This window comes from Microplitis mediator, chromosome 4 (genome assembly GCF_029852145.1).
Source record: "Microplitis mediator isolate UGA2020A chromosome 4, iyMicMedi2.1, whole genome shotgun sequence".
Taxonomy (NCBI): domain Eukaryota; kingdom Metazoa; phylum Arthropoda; class Insecta; order Hymenoptera; family Braconidae; genus Microplitis; species Microplitis mediator.
In genome coordinates, this window is record NC_079972.1 from 2,031,037 (window position 1) to 2,053,492 (window position 22,456).

Consider the following 22,456-nt stretch of genomic DNA (forward strand, 5'->3'; position numbering starts at 1 on the left):
TTTATTAATCTATAATAATGAATTTTTCAACTCAGCAGTAAAAAAAAAAAAAAAAAAAAAGAAAAAAAAGTATTTAAAATATTTTGTAATTATAAAGACTATTAATATTTTGCACTAAGTTAATAAAGGTATCAAATTTATCACAACCAATTCCATAAGTATAATGCTCTTACAAAGCTTTATCAAAAGATGATATTTAAAATTTAACCTAGATATAATAGCTATGTAACCACAATGTCTATCTTACCGACGGAAGTGAACTGATGTGTTCTGTACTTTTTATCATATGATAACACATTTATAAGGTAAAGAAGTTTAATTCTCATGGTAGCGATTATTATGGTAGTGTTTTAAATTGGTAGATTTAAAAAAGTGGTAGAGTTTTCATAAGGTAGAAATATTATTAGGTAAATTTGTTAATTGGTTAAGCTTTTTTTTGTAAAGTTGTGTTGTGGTAAATTTATTAAGGGGTAGAAATATTTATGGTAGACCTTAATTGGTTCAACTGTTAAATGGCCTAGATATTTCAGGTATACATAGATTTGGGTCAGATTTTCATGGCTGAGATGGTTGTGGTGGAGTTTTCAAATGGTAAAGTTACGAAATTGAAGGGATGTTTCGTGGTAAAGAAAAAATTTGGTATAAAAAATAATTGTTATAGTAATATTTTGGTAGGATTTTTAAATGGTATAATTGTCAAATGGTAAAAAAGTTAGGGTAGACTTGTTCTTGGTAGAGTTACATTTGAGGTAGAGATTTTTACGGTAGAGATGAAAATGAACCAGATTTTCATGGCAGAGGTGGTTGTGGCAGTGTTTTCAAATGGTAAAGTTACTAAATTGTAGGGATATTTCATGATAAAGAAAAAATTTGGTATAAACAATATTTGATATAGTAATATTTTGGTAGGATTTTCATATGGTATAATCTGCGAATGGTAAAAAAGTTAGGGTAGACTTGTTCCCTGTAGAGTTACATTAGAGGTAGAGATTTTTACGGTAGAGATGTCGATGTGCCCACACATGTACACATGACACGCTCATGCACTCACCTACACGTTCCTACATACACGCCTACGCACTTGCATATATTCACACACCAACCCACAGTTTCACACACATTTATTCAACACATATACACAATATCACTTAATACACATTTGCATTTGCACCGACAGAGACTTACGCTCTCACACATACTCGCATGACCGAAAGCACGTGTACCTAAACGTACATACACGCCTATACACACGTACTGAACATATATACGAATTCAACACACACACACACACACACACACACACACACACACACACACACACACACACTCACAAACACACATACATACATGTACCTTGACCCTCACACACACTCACACATTAAAAAACATAAATAAATATACAAAAACCTCTGACAGCATTATAAATATTCGGAGGAATTTTCTCTCTTTTTTTTCCACCCGTGACAGACATGTTTAATAATTTTTTTCCCCCAACAATATGTTTCATTAATTTTGTTGCAAATTTTGACGGTTTTTCACGAAAAGTGCGCGTAACAATTTCCAAAAATGTTGGGCTTAACCACACTTGACTTCCTGGTATGAGTTCCACCTGATATTGACGAATATTATCAGTACACGGAGAGAAATTTACGGTTAGAATTACAATATTTTATGGGAATGGTTCCCATATCGTATAGTAACAGGTTTTTTCTGAATTCCGATTATATAAACAGTACTTCTATAATTATCGCATTCATTCCTATTTTCATTGATTTCATTCACATCCCGACTAGATTTTTCATAAGTACCTGACAAGGTCCTTATCAGGTTAACCTTATTTCAAATAAGGTCCAGATCAAGATATCCTGACGAGGAACTGATATGGATGTAACGCTAATGGCTCATGAGGTCCTTACCAGGATAACCTTATCTGGCCCTTACTAGGATATTTTCATCAAATCCTTATTAGGTTTGCTTTATTAGTAATTATTTTTAAAAAAACATTGAATTGCGAAAAAAAATAAGAACATTTTAATTAGATTGGAAATGTGATCTTATATATTACGAGCATTACTTAGAGGAAGTAAACATATTTTTAATTGATGAAAAAATCCCGATGACTGCTGGGCTCGAACCTGCATCCTTTCGATTCAAAGTCTTTGAAGAGATCCACTGCGCTGACTCACATATGTGGTCACGTAGTTGTAAATATTATATTCATTATGATATCAAAGAATAACTGATGAAGCAGTCAAGAATCTGTACTGCAAATAGACCTAATTTTTATCTTAATATTGAAACGATGTTGAGGTCCACCCCTCTAATAGGGATGAATCAACCGTCCGTTACCCATTTAAATTAAATGGGCCCGTGTCCCTTTTAGCTAGTGAGCTAATAATTCGGTAACAGATCCTGGTGTTACCCGGTTCGTAAGGACCAGACGACCGGTTGGCCATAAATTTATATATGCAAAAGGCATATAAAGGATCGGGAGTCGTGGGGCATCGTGTAGGGTAATAATAATACCAGAGAAAGGATCTAGACTACAGGTAGTTGCAAATAAGCCAAACTAGTGAGAAGCACAATAAATTATAAAAGTATAATAATAGTGTTATTATACTTACCTGTGAGGTGTTGATGATCGAGAGCAATAAATAATTAAGACAATTGTGAGCTCTGTATCACAATTGTCTGGTACAGCTACAAGCAGGTATTGTAGGTGATAATCGCGGCAGGTACGCGCTTCTGTAAGCAGGTATTACAGGGTAAATCGCGGCAGGTACGCGCTTCCACAAGCAGGTATTGTGGGATGAGATCGTGGCAGGTACACGCTTCTACGAGCAGGTATCGTAGGAAAATATCGCGGCAGGTACGCGCTTCCACAAGCAGGTATTGCGGGAAAAGGACGTGGCAGGTACACGCTTCTACGAGCAGGTATCGTAGGAAAAGGATGTAGCAGGTATACATCCTACGGGGTTACCGTCTTCTATAGGCAGGTACTATAGGCTAGGATGAGGATACAGCAGGTATGCACCTCTACGGGGTTGCCGTCTTCTACAGGAAGGTATGTAGGCTAGGAGTGTAGCAGGTATACACGAGAATAATCATTGAAGTTAACGATTATTCGATTAATTAAAAAGTATACTTAAATACTACTGAATACTCAGGCGTAGACAGGTAAAAGTTAAAAGAAAAGAGTTAAAAGAATAAACAGTATTTATTATAAATCCATAGTGATATTAAAGTTGAGAAAAAGCTGAATAATTAGAGGCGCGCAGGCCTTCTTATAGATTCACGTCGATGCTCATGCGTCGACGTGATGCGCATCCCTTCCATTTAAAATTCAAATGGAGAGGGATTATTAAATAATAATAATAATTCAGTACAGTTCAGCGGGTAAACCAGGTAAATATGGTAACTACCCTAGGTAACGGCCTATTATCATGGTGCGATAATGAGGGTTTCATAAACCTCGTTACAATATATTATTGATTTGTACTTTGTTTAAGTTTTAGCCGGTAAATAAAATATTAAAAGAAATTGGATAACTTTTTCATCAGTAAGGATATCCTCATGTGGTCTTGATAAGGAGCACGTCAGGTTGACCTCATAAGGCAAACTTTATGTTAACCTGACAAGGTCCTTATGGTACCTCAGGCAAATCAGGAAAAAATTATAGTCGGGATGCGATATTGGAATAGTTCCTATGGAATTATGGTAATGATTCCTGTAATATTATGGTAATTATTTTTGTAGTATTATGCTAATCGTTCCGATACTTCTATAATAAACGTTACAATGATGTATGGAAATGATTAATATAACATTTAGAAATACCTTATATTATGAGAACGGTTAATATAATAGTACGATAGTCATTTCCATAATATTACGGTATAACCATTACCAAAATATTATGGCAATGATTCATCTACATTATGAAAATCATTGCCATAATATATGGTAACTGTTTCTCTGAGTATTGTAGTCATCACTATAACTCCATTATCATACGATGTGGGAACTCTTTCCATAATTATAAGAATCGTGCCTATAATTATGAAAACTTTTCACAGAAATTATAGGAATATATCCCACACGGAGAAAAATGCAAGTCAAAATTAAATAATAATTACAATCACAATGAAAAATTTGCTATCTCAAATCAAAAATTACGATTCATAAAAAAAATTACGATGATTTGAAGAAAATTATTTTTTTATTTCAATTATTACTAACTAGATTGTAATTTTCACTTATCATTATAATTACAATACAGCTTCGTTAAGTTTTCGCTTGGAAAAAATCAATATTTACTTATTCATATGAAAATAGTTCAATGTTACAAAAAGTAGAAATTGTTTTCAGAATTATTAAAAGTTAGTACATAACTCGCAATTTTTGTTTCGTAGTTGATGAATATTACATCTCCAATATAATTCTACGTAGGTTACTGTACATTTTAGAATGTCGGTAAGACAAATTGCTACTCCGGGAGATAAAATAACTATTTGAGATTGTAAAAATTACAATCTGGATTGTGAAAATTACTCGCCAGAATACATCTTTCACAAAGCGCGTTAACTAATATTTACTAAGTACAATAGTAGAAATTATTGGTACATTATAATTTTTATTTGTCGCTAGTAAATTTTATTTTGACTGTAATAATTTTTATAATCAATAGAAATTATTATTCTAAATAATATGTTGTAGTTTTTACTTTGAGTTTTGTAGAAGTTTTGATTTTGTTTTTAACATTTCAAGAGATTACTTCTCAGATTGTATTTTTTTTTTCAAATTTAGTAAAAATTACTTAATTTTTTTCTCCGTGCATTATTCCAAGTAATTTTTACCATAACGGTATATGGGCTGATATTTCATTAACGTACTAGAAACGGTTACCATAATCTTCTCTCCATTTACTATTAAGAGAATAATAGCTACATTGTCTATACACTTAACATAAGAGTGCTTATACTAATGTATTAATTTTTTTTTGTAAATTTTATATCTCAATTTACCTTTACTTTTTTTTTTTGTTGCTTTTATTTGCATCGTTTTAGAATAAATTTTTAGAAGTATTTCCGTTTTGTTGGGCGTATAGAATTTTCAAATGGTCAACAACATTTTCAAGGAAATTGATATAATCAAGTGTAACTGTCAAATTGAAGGGAAATGTTACAATTACTGTCGTAATAAAAAACATGATAGTGTTATGTCCGCCGCTTAAATTTTAATTATTTATCCAGGATTTCTCCCTTTGGTAGCGATAGTAATTTTAGGACAAGCGGGTTGGAGGGTGCGGACAACAATAAAGAATACGAGGAAGAAATTATCTTCCTATAATTTATTATTTATAGTGGATCTTTTCGAGAATTAAGAACCCAAACGTCTTCGAAGAGACTGGTGCTCTTGTTTAAGCCAAAAGTATTTTATGAATGATAGAAAAATAGTCCTTTTACCTACCTTTCGATGTCAATTCTTCTAGTGCGGCAGCTATTATCCCTCCAGAATTAAACAGCTCACTCGACCTTCCTGTAGGGTTGGGAGAATGGGTGCGGCTGGGTTGGTAGGATGATATCTTACGTACTTGTTGTGTAGCCAACGGGTTACACAGCGCTCTCTATGACCACCTCATAGAAAAATGAAATAAAACAATTATATCTGTAGGCGGGAATTTTAGAATACCTTATATATTTAGATATAAAATAAATGTTCAGATATAGAATACATATTTAGATATATAGATATAGTAGAGATAAAATAAAAACTAAAATAAGAATACAATTATTGTAATGGTCACTTAGAATATAAAATAAATGAATATTTTGGGGAAACCCATGAGGATTTTTGCCAGACGTTTAATTCCATATTTTTATGACTATAATCCTCTTGTTGGCAAAACGTTCCCAAAATATTCAAAAACCAATTAAGGGATTATTTTGCTGGGACTAAGCTGCAGACAATATGGCGAGACTCCATGGCAGCGACAGTCCAGGGAAATTGAAGCCGCTGTGACGTCAAAGTCTGCACGGACTCACTCATTTTGAGAGGGGATGAAAGCGAATGACGGTGGGACTCAACAGCAGCACACGAAAACACCCTCACTACTCATTTTACCCCCTCTCTTAAAAAAGGATCGCTGGAGAAGACGAAGGACAAGCTGATTCAACAATTCGGATAGGAAATATTTCCGAGCGTGGTAACCAACTTGAACGTTGGCAATTTAGAAACTTACGATATTTTATAAAGATCGTCTTTTATTTTTGTAAAGTATATGAATAAATAATACAGTTTTACTTAAATTGAATAAGTTAATTTTATTTATATAAAAGTTTTAACTACGATTAAAGTATTAAAACCTAATTCAAATTTAAAAAGTAACATCGCGCGCTCTTAAATTCTACATAATTCTCCGCGAGCTGAACGCCTCCAAGTTCCGAAGGGCGAATTGAAAGACATTCACGCTATAGTCAACCTGGCGGCTATACAACATACTACTTTCGAATGAAACCGCAAGGTTGGAGTGATGAACTTGATCTTTTATTAGGTATTTCAAATTACAACGTTTTTACTGAACGTCACTTGTTCACTCTAGTATTTCACAACTTTTGTATAATTTATATTAAAGATATTTAAAAAAGATTTATTTAATCAGATATTTTAAACAGATTTTAATTTATAAATAATGCGTCCTTTTTACACACCCGAAAAGTGGTTTTATGCGCAAATTAACATGGCACAAGATGGAATCGCAAATTTACGTGATTTGCGTCACTGGTTCGATCGTACCGGATGGTTTTTAAAATCCGACAAATATTGTACTAGACGAACGATTACTACAGTTGCGTCAGATCGAATTTCAGATCAATATTTGAGGATTTTTAATAAAAAGTTTAAATCCCTTACTGACTTTTCGACGCCTAGGGCGGATTCCTGCAGTAAAGTTAATAGAATTTAGCAATCTTTGACTATTTCTTATTACATGAGATCTGAGACATTTCTTACTTTACTGCCCGAGGTGTAAAATCTACTATTTCCTCACTATGAAAATACACCCATTTACTGTTACAACAATCAGTATACAAATAAAGAAGATGAAATGGTTATTATAAATGACAACTTTACTGATGATGATGGTGATGATGATGATGATGATGATGATGATGATGATGATGATTATTATTATGATGATAATGATGATGATGATAGTGATGACGACGATGGAGATGATGATGATGATGATAATGATGATGACAATGACGATGTCGATGATAATACTAAAGATCCCTGTGGAAAAGCTCTCATAAATTCTGATAAGATATTGAATATTTTTTATGAGAATCTATGAGCTTCGAAAATATCTATGAGATTTAAAAAAATTCTCATATGAATTTTTATGAGAATCTATGAGTCAAAGCTTTTGATGTTTTCCTATCATGATTTCCGTACTAGATTTTTAAAAGAATGAGTAAGATTTTTTAATTTACGAGATTTTGTGACTCGAATTCCGCCAACGATTATGAGATTGAATAAGTACTTTCACTTCTATAAGATTGTTACAGTTTATTCTAATGTATTTTCAATAAGAATTGATCAGGCGAATTCCGATGTTATAATACTTACAAAATTTCATTAAGATTATTTTTTTATACGAAATTTTCAGAATTTATAAGGTTTAGTAAGAGTTATCCTAGGAGATAATATCTTATTGAATATCATAAAATATTTGTCACATTTTCTGAGAAAATATTTAACATGTATTTTTTCAAAATTTTATGAGACTGAATCAGGAATCACATGGACAAATGCAGACCTTTTCCTCATAAAAATTTTATGAGAATTAGTGAGAATATCTATAATCGAATTAACTTGTGAAAACTTAAAAGATTTAATTTTAATTTAAAAGCTATGTGATTTATGAGTTTTTGTAAGTTTTAGTTAGAAGGCTATTACTTATAAAATATTATGGAGTACTTATGAGATTTTATAAATAATTTCCATTCACATAAAATATTAATTTTATCAGATTCATTCAAAAATAATTGCTTAACTTCATTTTTTTTTTTATAAGAATTTACACCAAAAATACTAACATTATCCCTTTTTCTTGCACTGTAAATATTTTAACTGTTCGGAGATGAGTGAAAATATAAGTTCTTATGTGATTTTTTACAAACCCAGAAATGTATCATGCCCCATTTTTTATTTTTGGTGCAAGATACATTATTTTTTTGTAGCAATATTGCATTTTTTTGGTTAAACAGAATAAAATTTCTCGGAACAAGTACTATACTTTTCACGCAAGTATTTTTGTATTCTCCGACCAAAATAACAAAAGTTGCTTAAGCCAAGAGAATAAATTTCTCGGGAGAAAAGATCAATATGGAGAAGGGGAAAGTCACCGGTGCTAGGCAGCAGCAGCGGGAGTAGTTCGGTGCTCGCCACGAGATCGCGCCTACGATTTGTAGTGTCCCTGGTAAGACATTTATTTCAGAAGTGTTATATTCCAAATTTCAATACGATTTTATTCGAGTACTCCTCTGTCATTTGACAGACCGACAAGTACCTGTTTGGGTTGTACTATGGTATATCCCATAATACATCACGACTTTAATATTTAATATTAATGTTTACTTGAGTAATTTTTGATGAATAAATAAACTGACTCAATTTCATAGATTTTTCGTGAATAGATTGCTAAGGATTTTCCGCATAAATACTCATACAAATTTTCTTGAGTATACATAATAAAAACTTTTTGAATTCATGCTAAAAAATTCAATAATTTAGCATACAAACCTTAATCAATACTAAAGAAACTATAACTTAATCAATCTTATAAATTTTTTCGTTACTATATGGAAAATTACTGTACTCACATTGATTAATCAGTATCAAATTTTGTATGATTACTTCAGAAATCGTCTCATACAATCTTATTCATTTCCAAAATCTACTCAATTGTAAACTTGACATTTTTCGAAAACTTATAAGTACTTATAATCACAATATTACAGCTTCTGTTTCTTATAGATTCTGATAATTTATATGAAAATTTTAAGAAAAAATTTTTTTTGATGCACCATCTATGAGAAAATAATTGTATCAGAATTTTTGAGATTTTTCGCGGACAAATACTGATCGCTTTCTCATAGCCAATTTTTTTTATGAGATTTTATAAGACCTCATCCACAGGGATAGTAATGGTCGCAATAATAACAGCGATAGCGAAAGAAACGTTGATTCGACTGTTAATAATAGTGGTCTTGATGCTGATAACAATTATCTCGAGACTGGTAATGTAGTTTCACAGTTTATGACTACTTCTGAGCTAATGTGTAATTTACCGCTTACGATAAAACGAAATATCTACCATGAAGATTATTTACTCGCAATTCTGGCGATTTCGATCAAATATAATCTTTCTTATGTAGCCACACTTAGCATTTTGAAATGGATAAAAGTTTTTCATGAAACAAACAAAATACCAACAACCAAAAATCTATTGTGGGAATCTTTGGATAAAAATAATTACATTATAACACGCCATTTATATTGATTTCATTGTCAAGGATTACTTGGCATTGGTAAAGAGATTTCGAAAGAATGTCCATGTAAAAAGAGTGGCCCAAAAATAAAAAATTTCAGGCCACTATATTTTTTACAAGTTAACCTTCTTGCACAATTATCTGAACTATTCAAAAATAAAAACATCCATAAATCATAACAGTATAAATTTACTAGAAAAAAATTAAATTTAGACGCTATTGAAGACATTTTTGATGGGGCAATACATAAAAACCTAAATTTACCAGGAAATTTTCTAAGCGATCCAGATCATTTCTCGTTTACAATAAACACAGATGGTTGTGAAGTATCGAAGTCCTCGAAAGCGAGTGCATGGCCGGTATACTTGCAAATTTATGAACTGCCTTCTCACTAACGAAAAAAACACATACTTTTGGCTGGAATATACATAAGTACTGAACAGCCAGTTATGAATAATTTTTTTCATCCGATTATAAATGATTTGCAGCAGCTTTACACAAATGGTATTGAAGTTCATCTTTCAGATACTGCAAAAAAAATCTACAAGTTCATCGTGACAACTTGCAGCGTCGATTTCCCTGCTCGAGTAAAGATTCTACGGTCAGTTCAATTTAACGGCTTCTCAGGAAGCTCCTTCTGCTATGCTGAAGGTATTCATGAATCATCGAGACACATTTATCCTGTAGCTCATAGCTTTGGACGACTTCGAACGGATGAAGAACTGAGAAAAGACATGCAAAAAGCTTTTGAGACTAAGTCTCATGTAAGAGGAATTAAGGGAATATTATCGCTTACATTTTTACCGGAATTCGACCTAGCCAAAGGAATAGTAGTTGAATCGATGCATGCAGTTTTTTGGGTGCTATTAAGCAGCATACTACGATACTACTTACAGTTAAAGACCAATCATATTCAATTGGCAAACCTAAACAGATTAAATTGATTACTAAACGGTTGACATCGATAAGACCACCAGTTCGTCGCTCACGTACACCAAGACCATTGGACAAATACAAAGTACGGAAAGCATCTGAATGGAGGAATTGGCTGGACTATGGACCAGCATGTTTGGAAGGGATTTTACCAACAAAATATATCAAACATCTAGCTTAATTATCGCAAGCTATTCATCTTTTAAATAGTGATTCTATAGCTGTAGCTGATCTTACTAATGGACGCAATTTTTTAGAAAATTATGTTAGATTGTTTTAAAAATACTTCGGAAAGATCAACATGAGCTTTAATATACATCTCCTGACTCATTTAGCTGATATTGTAAGTAACTGGGGTCCTATGTGGTGTAATAACGCGTTTGTGTTTGAATCTTGAAATAGAAGGATCATGAACAAAGTAACCAGTCCTCATGGCAGACCTGAACAAGTTGTTCACCGTTTTTTAATATCCAAATTTATTGAGGCAACAGCTAGTGATGAATTGGTATCCATAGAAACAAGAAACTATATAAAAAATTTGTTACATTTATCTTACAATAATACGTGCGAGCAGCCAAAAATAGTCAATTTCTGTAAGCCTAAAGTTACTAAACTGATCGATACTGAACTACAATGTTTACTAGCAGCTGGATATGTGATAGTAGAAGACGTAATGGATTTTGATAAAATAAAAGTTAATGGCTTACAGTATAGCTGTAAAAATAGTAAAAAATTAAAGTACTGTAATTCAATAATATTTTGTAAAAATATCGGTTTTGGTGAAATTCCAAAAATTGTTCGATTTAATTTTGGGAATCAAACTGTACATGGATTTTTTATGACGTGTTTCGTAATTAAAAAGAGCGCATTTGGTATTCAATTTATTAAGGAAATTGAAGAGAGTAATAAAACTTTATTTCTAAAGTTTTCGCAAGATTTTAAACCTGCTATTCATGGCTTATATGCTTTAAAGTTAGCAAACTGTTGGGAGACAGATTAAAATTTCAAGTAATAATAATATCTTTATTAAAATTTTGTTATGCGTCAACACCATAAAAAAATAATTACATTTTTAAACTGATCATGGCACTGAAAAATTACAAATTCCATATCTGAAGTACTTGCTATCGAACAAAAAAATTATCATAAAACTCTTAATCTTAAGTTTGGAATTACATTTTTTCACGATTATTTAACATTGGAATGTTAAAAGCGATATCCAGATTAAATTGTTGTTTGCAATGCTATATTTATACGGACCCGAGTAAAAACAGAATTCCGCCGCACCACCACCGCAACACTGCTGCACGGCTTTTTAAGCGCCGCACCACCGCTGCACTACAGCCGTGACAATTCCGATTATTTTATAAATGCCGCACCACCGCCGTGACAACTAAAGATTTATCTATTCGCTGCACCACCGCCGCCGTGACAACCCGAGTAAAAATGAAATTATTATTTTTACGAAAAAATTATAAATTTTTATCGACCGCCACACCACCGCTGCACCACTACCGCACCATACCGCCGCACCACCGCTGCACCACCGCTGCACCACCGCCGCACCATAGGTGTGATATTTTGTTGTAAATTATTTTTTATTTTATATAATGTTCATTTATGTCCATTAATTAATCTGAAAACTATATATATAAATGATAGTTCCTCTTATTATTTCTCAATTAATAAGTTTTTCAATGGGTAATTACAACAATTCTTTATAAATGATTTATTTCTCTCACCATGAACCGTAAAATCTTTAATTATTGATGATTTTATTCTGTAGTGCAATTGAATCATGAACAAACTTTTTAATTCGTTAAATTTAATAATTAGATTACAAAACACATAGCCAAATAGTTATATTCGTATGCGGTTTTAATTAGTGCATATATCAGTTATCAGTTATTCTTAAATCAAAGTTTTATACATATTATGCAGAAATCATTTCCAATTCTAATTAAGGTAATTTACTATATAATTTTTTTTTATTTCTACACAGAAAAAAAGGATTTCTTGGCGCAAAAAATTTTTTCTTGTTCTAAAAAAATTTTTACTTGACCCAAGAAATTTTTTGTATTATAAAGTGAAAACAAAACTTTTCTTGGGGTAAGAAAAAATTTTCTCGGAACAAGAAAAAAATTTTTTAGGCGAGAAAAAAATTCTTGAGCCAAGAAAAATTTTTGTCTTCAATTCATAATACAAAATATTTCTTGTGCCAAGAAATTCTTTTTTTCTGTGTACTTTCAGGGCAACAAACTTATTACTGAATACTTATTAGATAAAATAGATTAGGAAAAGTAGTTGAGATACTCAAAAGTTTGCATAAAAAAAATATATTTATATAATTCTTACAAAACATACATTTATAAATGTATACATCATTATCTAGTAGCGTGTAGCCCATATAAATAGTTGACAATTCTATTTTCTGGAAACTGGAACCAGACACAAAAATAACTTCTTGTAGGGTTTTTTGTTTGAAAAATAAAATAATGTTTTATTCTTACAAAAACCAAAAACCACTCTGAAATAGTTCATAAAACATAGGTGATCAAACAATGCTAATTAATAAATTTTTTTCTTAGTAACTATTGGTCTGACGTTTTCAAAAGTTAGTTTAAACTAATTTCTGTGGACTAATAGTTGAATACTCTATTGCACAAAGATTTACTCGCTGTATTCGATGTTGTTATCTGGCTCACAAATATAAGTAAGAGTTTCTGATTGATCATCTCTTTTTTTCTCTATTGCAATTACATAACATAAGGTTAAAATATCATCAATACTAATGAGAACTGCAAGTAAATCATCTCCGACAATTTTATGCACGTATGGAACGGTTATATTGGCTACATTGTCATCTTCTACTGCACTTAATGATGTTGTGGTAAGAAATACGTGCTGGAGAATGAGCTCTTCTTTAAAGAAGACGTAGAATCTACATCCTTTACAGTGATAGCTACATTTTGGATCGATACAATTGCATACCTTTATGAAGTACTGAGCTATACCAATTTTCTTACCTCCTGCAGCCATGACTCTGATGCAATAAGAAGCATTGGCTATTTTTCGTGGATAATCCATGGAGAATACAGTTTGCTTCTTCATTTTCAATCGATAAAATTTATGCACTTTTAAATTTGCATCGCCACAATCTTCATTAATGTTGTTTAGAGCTGCTGTAAGGTTTTCTGGTATTCTCTTTAAAATAGTTATCTTTCCGAGTGCGTACATATGTTTTCCAATGTGACGACGGGTGTCAACTCGTTTTCCTCGAGTTTTTAATTTTGTACAAAATTTAGCCACCGGGCTATCATCGGGTAGCGCTTTGATTTTATTTAATATTTTCATATCATTGGAAACTTTGTTGTAAATTTGAAGCCCTACATGTCGTGTGCCTTGGACATAATCCACCATTTTCCCAAGCAAATCTTCTAAAAAGAAACAAGAAGTCACCCACAGTGGTCCTAAATCCCTGACAACTTCAGATAAATGACGTAGAGAATGTAAATTAAAAGTTGTGAATTGTATGTCATACAGAGACTGAAATTTAGCCACGAATGCTGTCAATAGCTCCTCACTGAGATTGATACTTTCTGGAGATATAGATTTTTGGTTCAAAATGTAAATACCTGAAACTAACTGAACATAATGTTTCAGATAAACTTCACCCATTAGGTCTTCTAATAATGGAAGTGAATAGAAAAATACAAAATTTTTCCACTCACTAGCCTTTCAGTGATTAGAATGTGTTGTTAAATCCCGCGGCATTCTCTTCACGATACTTGGTGGTTTGATTTTTTTGAGTCGTTCATCAATTACATCTCGATGGGCGTATAACGACCACGGTTTATGACGATAACTACTATCAAACCATAGTTTTGATAAAAGTTTAATCACGCCTGGATAAGCACATTACATCTATCGAAGTACCGCGGATCATATCAGGCATTATTTTATTAAGAATCGATGAACTTTTGACACCAAACATTGCTGAATTACTTTGCTTAGCTGCCAAAACATAATTATCATAGTCTGCAATATCTCTTGATATCAATATTCCTTCAAAAGGATATACATGGGTGTTTCCGAATACACCATCTTCTCTTATGGTATATCCTTTGCTAAGACATTTTGGACATCCGAAATTACCATTAAATCTATTGTGACATAAAAAGTCTGCTCTGGCCAAAGCATCACATGTTCCACAAATAAGACTTGCTTTAACTAATTGAAGTTGATCTGAACCAGGTATCTTGAAATTAACTCCAGTATGGAGCTCTACCATTTGATTGTATATAGGCTTCAAAAACAAATTTATTGCAGGATCAGAAGGTCCAAACCAAAGTCCTGCTACTATTATGTTTTCTTTCGAAATCCGTTTTTCGTAAGGCAATTCATTTATAATAAAATAAAACGGCCATACACTGTATGTCCGTGATTAAAAAATTGGCGCACCATCAGTGTACCACATCAAAGTTATGTGGAAAATATCTGAAAGGGGATTAAATTCGGCAACGTGTTGTTTATACAGAACCCCATCATATATATCTTCAATATAATTATCGTGTTCTTTTATACGTCTATACGGATGACCTAAGTCCTCGACGAACTCTGGTTGAAGCAACGATTCTTGTATTTGACAGAAAATTGGAATTTCTATGAAATACAAAATTTCTGGTCTACAATTTCTTGTTGAATCGTTCCCATGAATATTGTCAAGATTAATATTAATATCATTTGCACAGGGACATAGAGAGTCTTTTGTATCTAAACTCTTCATGCAAGCACTACAGTAGTAATGTTTAATTAACGGTGCTTTACTGCCACTGAAAAACTTCATGAACGTATGAATAGTTTTTTTGTGATGGGAGTTTGGAGGCAAATGTAAGGATATTAATGACAGAAGATCAGAAAATGCACACCCAGTTAAGTTGTGTCGAATAGTAAACGTAAATATACTCAGCATTCTCTCAGACAGTGTTATTGCCGCATTGTCGTAAAGTAAAGGATCGTCATCAACATTTTCATCCATATTGTTAACGTTTTCATTTGCATTATTATAATCTTCGCTATTATTATCATCATCTTCACCGACATTATTACTGTCATCATCTTCGCCATTATCATCGACATCATCTTCATCATCGTTGTCACCATCATCATCACCGTCATCATGATCATCAGAAGTATCTGCATTATTTTCATTATTTCCGAAATAATTTTCAATATCATCGTTATCATTATCTTCTTCTTTTTCTTCATCATCATCATCATCATCATTGTCAACGTATTCAATATGAAAAGAATCTTCATCATTGTCCGTAGCTATGGAAGATGCATTTTCAGTTGTGTTTTGACTGAAATTGTAACAGGGAAAATTTGAATTTTCCGCGTTTAGATTACCACGATTATCTAGTATACGCGCCGTCGATAAAAACTATAACTACTCCAGGGTTATCCGGGGTAGAGCGCGACTTGTCGTCGGGAGTGGTAATTGTAGGTAGTTGTAAGTAGGAGTTTCCAGATTTCCGGAAGTTGCCGAATTTAATCGAGTGGGTGCACCGTGATAAGTGTCGAAGACAAAAATCGAGACTAGAGCACAACCGGACAGACCTCCGAACCAGAGGGACGCTCAACGATCTTCAGGTAATTAAAATTATTTTACTTGGATTCTAACTTTGTGTAACCAAGCGATAAATTATAAATTATTATCGATACCAGGCTATTAGCCGGTATCCTTTATAACTATTATTAATTGTACTGGAAACGCAGGTGTACGAGAATACGAAAATTACGAGAGAGCATGTACGAGAGTGGAAAAAAAAGACCAGAGCAAAGGAACCTGACAAAGACCAGAACAAAGGAACCTGACGAGAAGGACTGGAGACAACGCAACAGGAAAAGAAACACCAGTAATTAACCCAGGTATTAATTAAATTAATTATTCTAGGCCCAAGCCAGAATATTAATTTAATTCTATAAAAAATACTTAGTCGTTCGTCGGGTAATCCGCGTCTAGGCCCGTTATAAATTAATTAGTCGTAGAATTTTGTTAAAATTAATTTAAGCCAGACGGTTGTCTAACCAGATCCAGGCCTTTTAGCCGGATCCAGGCGTCGTTGATAATTCCAGGCCATTGCCGGAATTATTGCGTCGTAGAAATTTCTAGGCCCATTGTGCTGAGCACAAGCCAGAAATTCCGTCGTCGAGTCCGCGTTAAATATAGTTGTTTAATTAAAATAAATGAATTAAAATTAAGTAAATTAATTATATAAAATTAATCGAAATAAATAATTTGGAATTTATAAAGAGACAGATAATAGATAAATTAAATTCAACAGACGCAAAAGGTCTGAGATAAAATTTAATTAATTAATAATTAAAATTATTAAATAAAATTAGTTAATAATTTACCGTAATAAAATTTATAACAATAAAAGAGAAATAAGAGTCTGAACCGAAAAGGAAAGAATCAAGGGAAATCCAAAGTAGTCAATAACGCATACTTTGAAGTATCGGGTAAACGCGACGTTGAGATCTCCGGTGAAAATTATTATTGATACGGATAATTGTTAAAAGAAGGAAATGGTTAAAAGATAAAAGTAATTAAGTTAATTAAAAATAAATTAATTAATAAATTTTCTTTTCCAAAAATTAATTAATTTATTATAAAGTCGTGGCGGGAAAGTCGATGGCCGGACGCCATTTTAAAATCATTTAAAATCAGTGTGTATGAGAACAAGTCCAGGGGACTAGAGTGAGGGTGCGCGTGTATAGATCCAGGGGATCAAATTTTAAATAATTATTATTGTTAATTATGTCCGTCAGGTACGACGATTTTAAGTTGTTTTAAATAAATGCCAAAGGTAGTTGGCCAATAGTAATAATAAGGTCGTGTGAGTGTGTGTGTGTGTGTGATGCCAAAGGTAGTTGGCTTAAAACAAGGTTTTACAACGTCAAAGGTAGTTGACGATAGTTATAAGGTATAATGTATAAGAGATAAAAGGTATAAGGTTTATAAGGTACAAAAGTTATAAGGTTTATAAGGTCAAAAGGTTTATAAGATTAAAAGGTTTATTAATTAAATAAAAGGTCAAAAGGTTAAATAAAAGTGTATTAAAATTATTATAAATTCTCCTTCCTCTTCTCTCTCTTACAATTAATTGATTTACAACGACCCTGATGATCGAAGATCCGGCTCTGGGAGGCCGTTATCACTTCCAGTGGCGCCCTTGATAAAGGACGACCAGAGTAACAGCAATAGCCCTGTTATAAAATTTCTTTTTTCAGAACATTCTTCAAACTCATCTTCTGACTCTGATTCTCCAGAAGTTTCGACTATTTCCGATGATTGAGTATCTGTAGATACTCGAGTACTTCCGAGCCCCTCAGTTTCGTGATTGTTGTCATTGCTGGTACAGCAGCTAGTAGCAAACTCACCTGAGCCACTGGTTGAATTTTGATCATCATCTATTAAAAAAAAATTTCTCCTTAATTATAAATTTTACTTAAGAAATAGATCAAACAACCAAATAAGCAATAATTATAATATGTTTGCACAATTACTGATGCATAAAAAAAAATACCTTTCTGTTCACGTCTCTGGTCTTTTAGTTTCCTTTTCTTGGTAACGCAACTTCCACTGAAATATAAAAAATATAAAACAATTAGATTATTGACACAGTTTTAACAGATTCAAACTACATGTAAGAATTATTTACAATCTTCGTATAATATATACGGTACTGGAAGTAAGCAAAGCACATCCAAAGATTTTTATTTTAGCAATAATTAAAATATAAAACTAACTATTTCCAAATCTGTGAAAAATAATTCGTTACAATATGTGGTGTTATTTGCCTCAACTTCTTTCTTATATTGTATTTATGATTAATTTCTGACAGTTTCAAGAATTAGTGTTGAATAAAAGCCAGTGTAAATAAGTTCGGTATCAGAAAAGAGTTAAAAAAGAAAGGAAACGTTAAATAAATTATATGAAAAATAGTTGTTCAAAACGATTTAGTTTAAAATTTTTAATAAGGTTTTCAAATTAATTTTATTTTCTCTTAATTAAATTATATGAATTTTTATTTTACTCTGATTCTTAATGATCCTGAAGTTAGCAGATAATTAACAATTTTTTTAACAAACCAATGTAAAAAAAAAAAAAATGAAAACATGCGCATGTAGAAAATTAAAAAAGCTACAGGTGCAACTTTTTCAAATTGTTTTTTTTAATAATTCACTGTCTGAAATAAAATCCAAAAATTATTAGACGTGGGCTAACTTCAGTATCATAATTCTTTGAACTGTCAGAAATTAATGACACGGATAGTAAAAGCATATATATATATATATATATATATATATTAGGGTGGCTCATTTGAAACGACTATTTTTTTTTTTTTGGTCCATTGACGGAATATTGTTCTAGACATAAAAAAAAAATTTCCCACAAAATTTGAGCCCTTAATTTTAATATTAAGAACTCGCTAATTGAATTTGAAATCTTCCCATTCATTTAGCATGTAAAGTGGAGGTTTTTTTTTTAATTATAATTATCTATAGCTCTGTTGCATTTCACGTTTTTTTACTGTCCATAGGCAGAAGTTGTAGGGGAACCTTTATACTTCAAAAGTTCCTACAGTAAAATTTATGTGGGAGGAACGGGGTCAGAGTTAAAAAATGTAAAAGTTGATTTTTACCGATTTTTGCGTATTTTTTGAGTTTTTCGTAGAAAATATTGTAGTTACCGAAAAAAAGTAAATGACAAATTTGTAGGAAATCAAATTTGCTACAAAAAAGGTCCTGTAAGCCAAGGCTGTAAAATCTGTTGTGTCTGAAATAAATTGAATTATACATATGAAAATTCAAGATATCTTTGCAGTATATGATTTGTTAAATTAATAATTTAATTTTCATTTATTAAATGTTTTTTTTGGACATCATATTATTTTTTCATGAAAATATAACAAAAAAAAAATTATCTATATGGGGCATTCCACGCCAAATCGGACGGTTTCAAAAATTGATTTTTCCGATTTTCTTCAATTTTTGGTATTTTTTAGTACCCCTCAAAAGAGGCTTCCCGGTAAATTTTGAGATCATTTTGATTAATGGTTCGAAAAATATCGAATTTAAAAAAAAAACCGCTCTTTTTATGGTTTTTTGATCATAACTTTCGTAATCTCGATCAAAAACATTTCGTATATTTGTTATGCATTTTTGTCTGTAAAGGCCAACTAAAAACGAAAATTTTGAATAAAAAAACATTGAATTTCGACCATTATTACGAAAGTTATGATCAAAAAACCATAAAAAGAGCGGTTTTTTTTTAAATTCGATATTTTTTGAACCATTAATCAAAATGATCTCAAAATTTACCGGGAAGCCTCTTTTGAGGGGTACTAAAAAATACCAAAAATTGAAGAAAATCGGAAAAATCAATTTTTGAAACCGTCCGATTTGGCGTGGAATGCCCCATATAGATAAATTTTTTTTTTGTTATATTTTCATGAAAAAATAATATGATGTCCAAAAAAAACATTTAATAAATGAAAATTAAATTATTAATTTAACAAATCATATACTGCAAAGATATCTTGAATTTTCATATGTATAATTCAATTTATTTCAGACACAACAGATTTTACAGCCTTGGCTTACAGGACCTTTTTTGTAGCAAATTTGATTTCCTACAAATTTGTCATTTACTTTTTTTCGGTAACTACAATATTTTCTACGAAAAACTCAAAAAATACGCAAAAATCGGTAAAAATCAACTTTTACATTTTTTAACTCTGACCCCGTTCCTCCCACATAAATTTTACTGTAGGAACTTTTGAAGTATAAAGGTTCCCCTACAACTTCTGCCTATGGACAGTAAAAAAACGTGAAATGCAACAGAGCTATAGATAATTATAATTAAAAAAAAAAACCTCCACTTTACATGCTAAATGAATGGGAAGATTTCAAATTCAATTAGCGAGTTCTTAATATTAAAATTAAGGGCTCAAATTTTGTGGGAAATTTTTTTTTTATGTCTAGAACAATATTCCGTCAATGGACCAAAAAAAAAAAATAGTCGTTTCAAATGAGCCACCCTAATATATATATATATATATATATATATATATATATATATATATATATATATGTATGTATTTAATCAACTGTATTACCGTGCAAACCACTGGTGTAGTAACTTACCCTACTACACAAGTTACCACGTCGGTGCCTAGCTAGACACTAAACACAAAACTTTTGTTAAGTGATGAAATGATTAATTACAGAAACTCTTACTCGTTTGCAAGCGATAACTCAAATCGATCACGAATCATTGGAAAATGGGGAGGACATTACAAGAGCGACTCGATCTGATAATGTGGAACAAAACATGAAAATTAAAAAATCTTGGCAATTGTACAATACTAATGCATTGGATATTCCACATTTTTTGGCCTGCGCCAGCAATGTCTTAAAGGCTTTTCGTGGTCATTTAATTGATAATGCTGAATATGATGAATGGGATCAGAATAATGGAGCAGGTATTAATTACAATAATTAATTTTTCAAGATGAATAATATTAAACACCATGACAGTTAAATGCTTAGAAATTGTGTTAATTACGTTTTTAAATATTTTATTGCAGATGTTGACGCTAGTAATATTTACGACGATTATGACAATCTCTTAATATTTTTAGAGATGGACATTATGGAAATACTGTAACTAACTGATTATTATATGCAATTATAATAGATGAGTGGATTTTTAACGATCGGTTTTAAAATAAAATTTAATTAACAGTTAATTATTGAAAATGAAACTGTAACGGGGTGACCTGGTGTTCGACTGCCAGATCAGCAAAAATTAAATTTCGCGCCTTTTAATTTGCGCACCAGCCTTTGCGTCGAATTTGGTTTAACGGTGCGACGGTAGGGGTAGGTTGGACACCTCGTCGTCAGACGACAAAACCAAAAATTAATTCTCACCAACTAGCCGAACTGAGCGGTCGCTCAAGATTTCTTTTGTGCTGTTTTGTTTCCAACGTTATAACAAAGTCTTTATTCAGGCAGACGCCATAAATTATAAGTACAGTTTTTCTAAGAGTCGTTACAACAACGTTCCACCTCGAATTACACCAGAAGGAGGATCCTGTCGATTTACGTTTGAGATGACTACTACGGCTTAACACCTAGGACAAGTCGATGTAAGTTCCTTGGAATAAAGGTTTTGGGAATTTTGTAATATTACAGTTTGTCAAACACGTGGAGGAGATTTCCTCATTAACTTTATCGTCTTTCTCTAAATTCTTTCATTGAATTTATTCAAGTTATTTCTATCTCTGTGCATGCGGGAAATTTATTACCGGTTAATTTTAATTGTCAGAATTTTTTCCTCGAGTTAAAATTAAATTAAAGCTCGTTAATTATTGTCGTGATAAATTTTATTGAGAAAATTCATATTAATAAAGTTGGGACTTGTATCCCGGTTGAACGGAAGCGGCGCATGCGCAGTAAAATTATATCGCGAAACTTTTAATCATTAATTATTAATTATAAATAAATTTAGCATTAAGTGTATATATTAAACAATTAATTATTTATTTATAATAAAAGAGCTAGAATTAAATTTAGAATCATTTGTTACTTTATTTTATCAACCTTTCCCCTATTCCAAATCGAGCTGCGTACTCGGCTGCGTCAGACATTTCAGAACCCAAAAACTTCAATTACTCAAGTTACTACCGGAGGATTGTCCGAACTTCCTAGTACGGGGAGGCCAGGGCAAACCCTTACAAAACATTCTACAATAATTTTTTTTTTTTTATTATATTTATACCAGATGTACAGTCTGTTCTACAAACTTTGTTACATTTTTGTTTATATTGACAAACTTCAGATATTTATTAAAAACTCTCAATAAGGAAAAATATTTGTTTATAATCTAACATTTTTCT

At 31.8% G+C, this 22,456-nt stretch overlaps 1 long non-coding RNA gene across 1 annotated transcript in view; it reads left to right on the forward strand.

Moving 5' to 3' along the window:
- Positions 1 to 22,115, forward strand: part of LOC130666720 (uncharacterized) — a 37,988-nt gene extending 15,873 nt beyond the window's left edge. Inside the window, exons 2-3 of the long non-coding RNA XR_008989735.1 lie at positions 20,786 to 21,040; positions 21,146 to 22,115. This is a non-coding gene — a long non-coding RNA (uncharacterized LOC130666720). The remainder of the gene's footprint in view (positions 1 to 20,785; positions 21,041 to 21,145) is intronic.
- Positions 22,116 to 22,456: the final 341 nt, after the last annotated feature.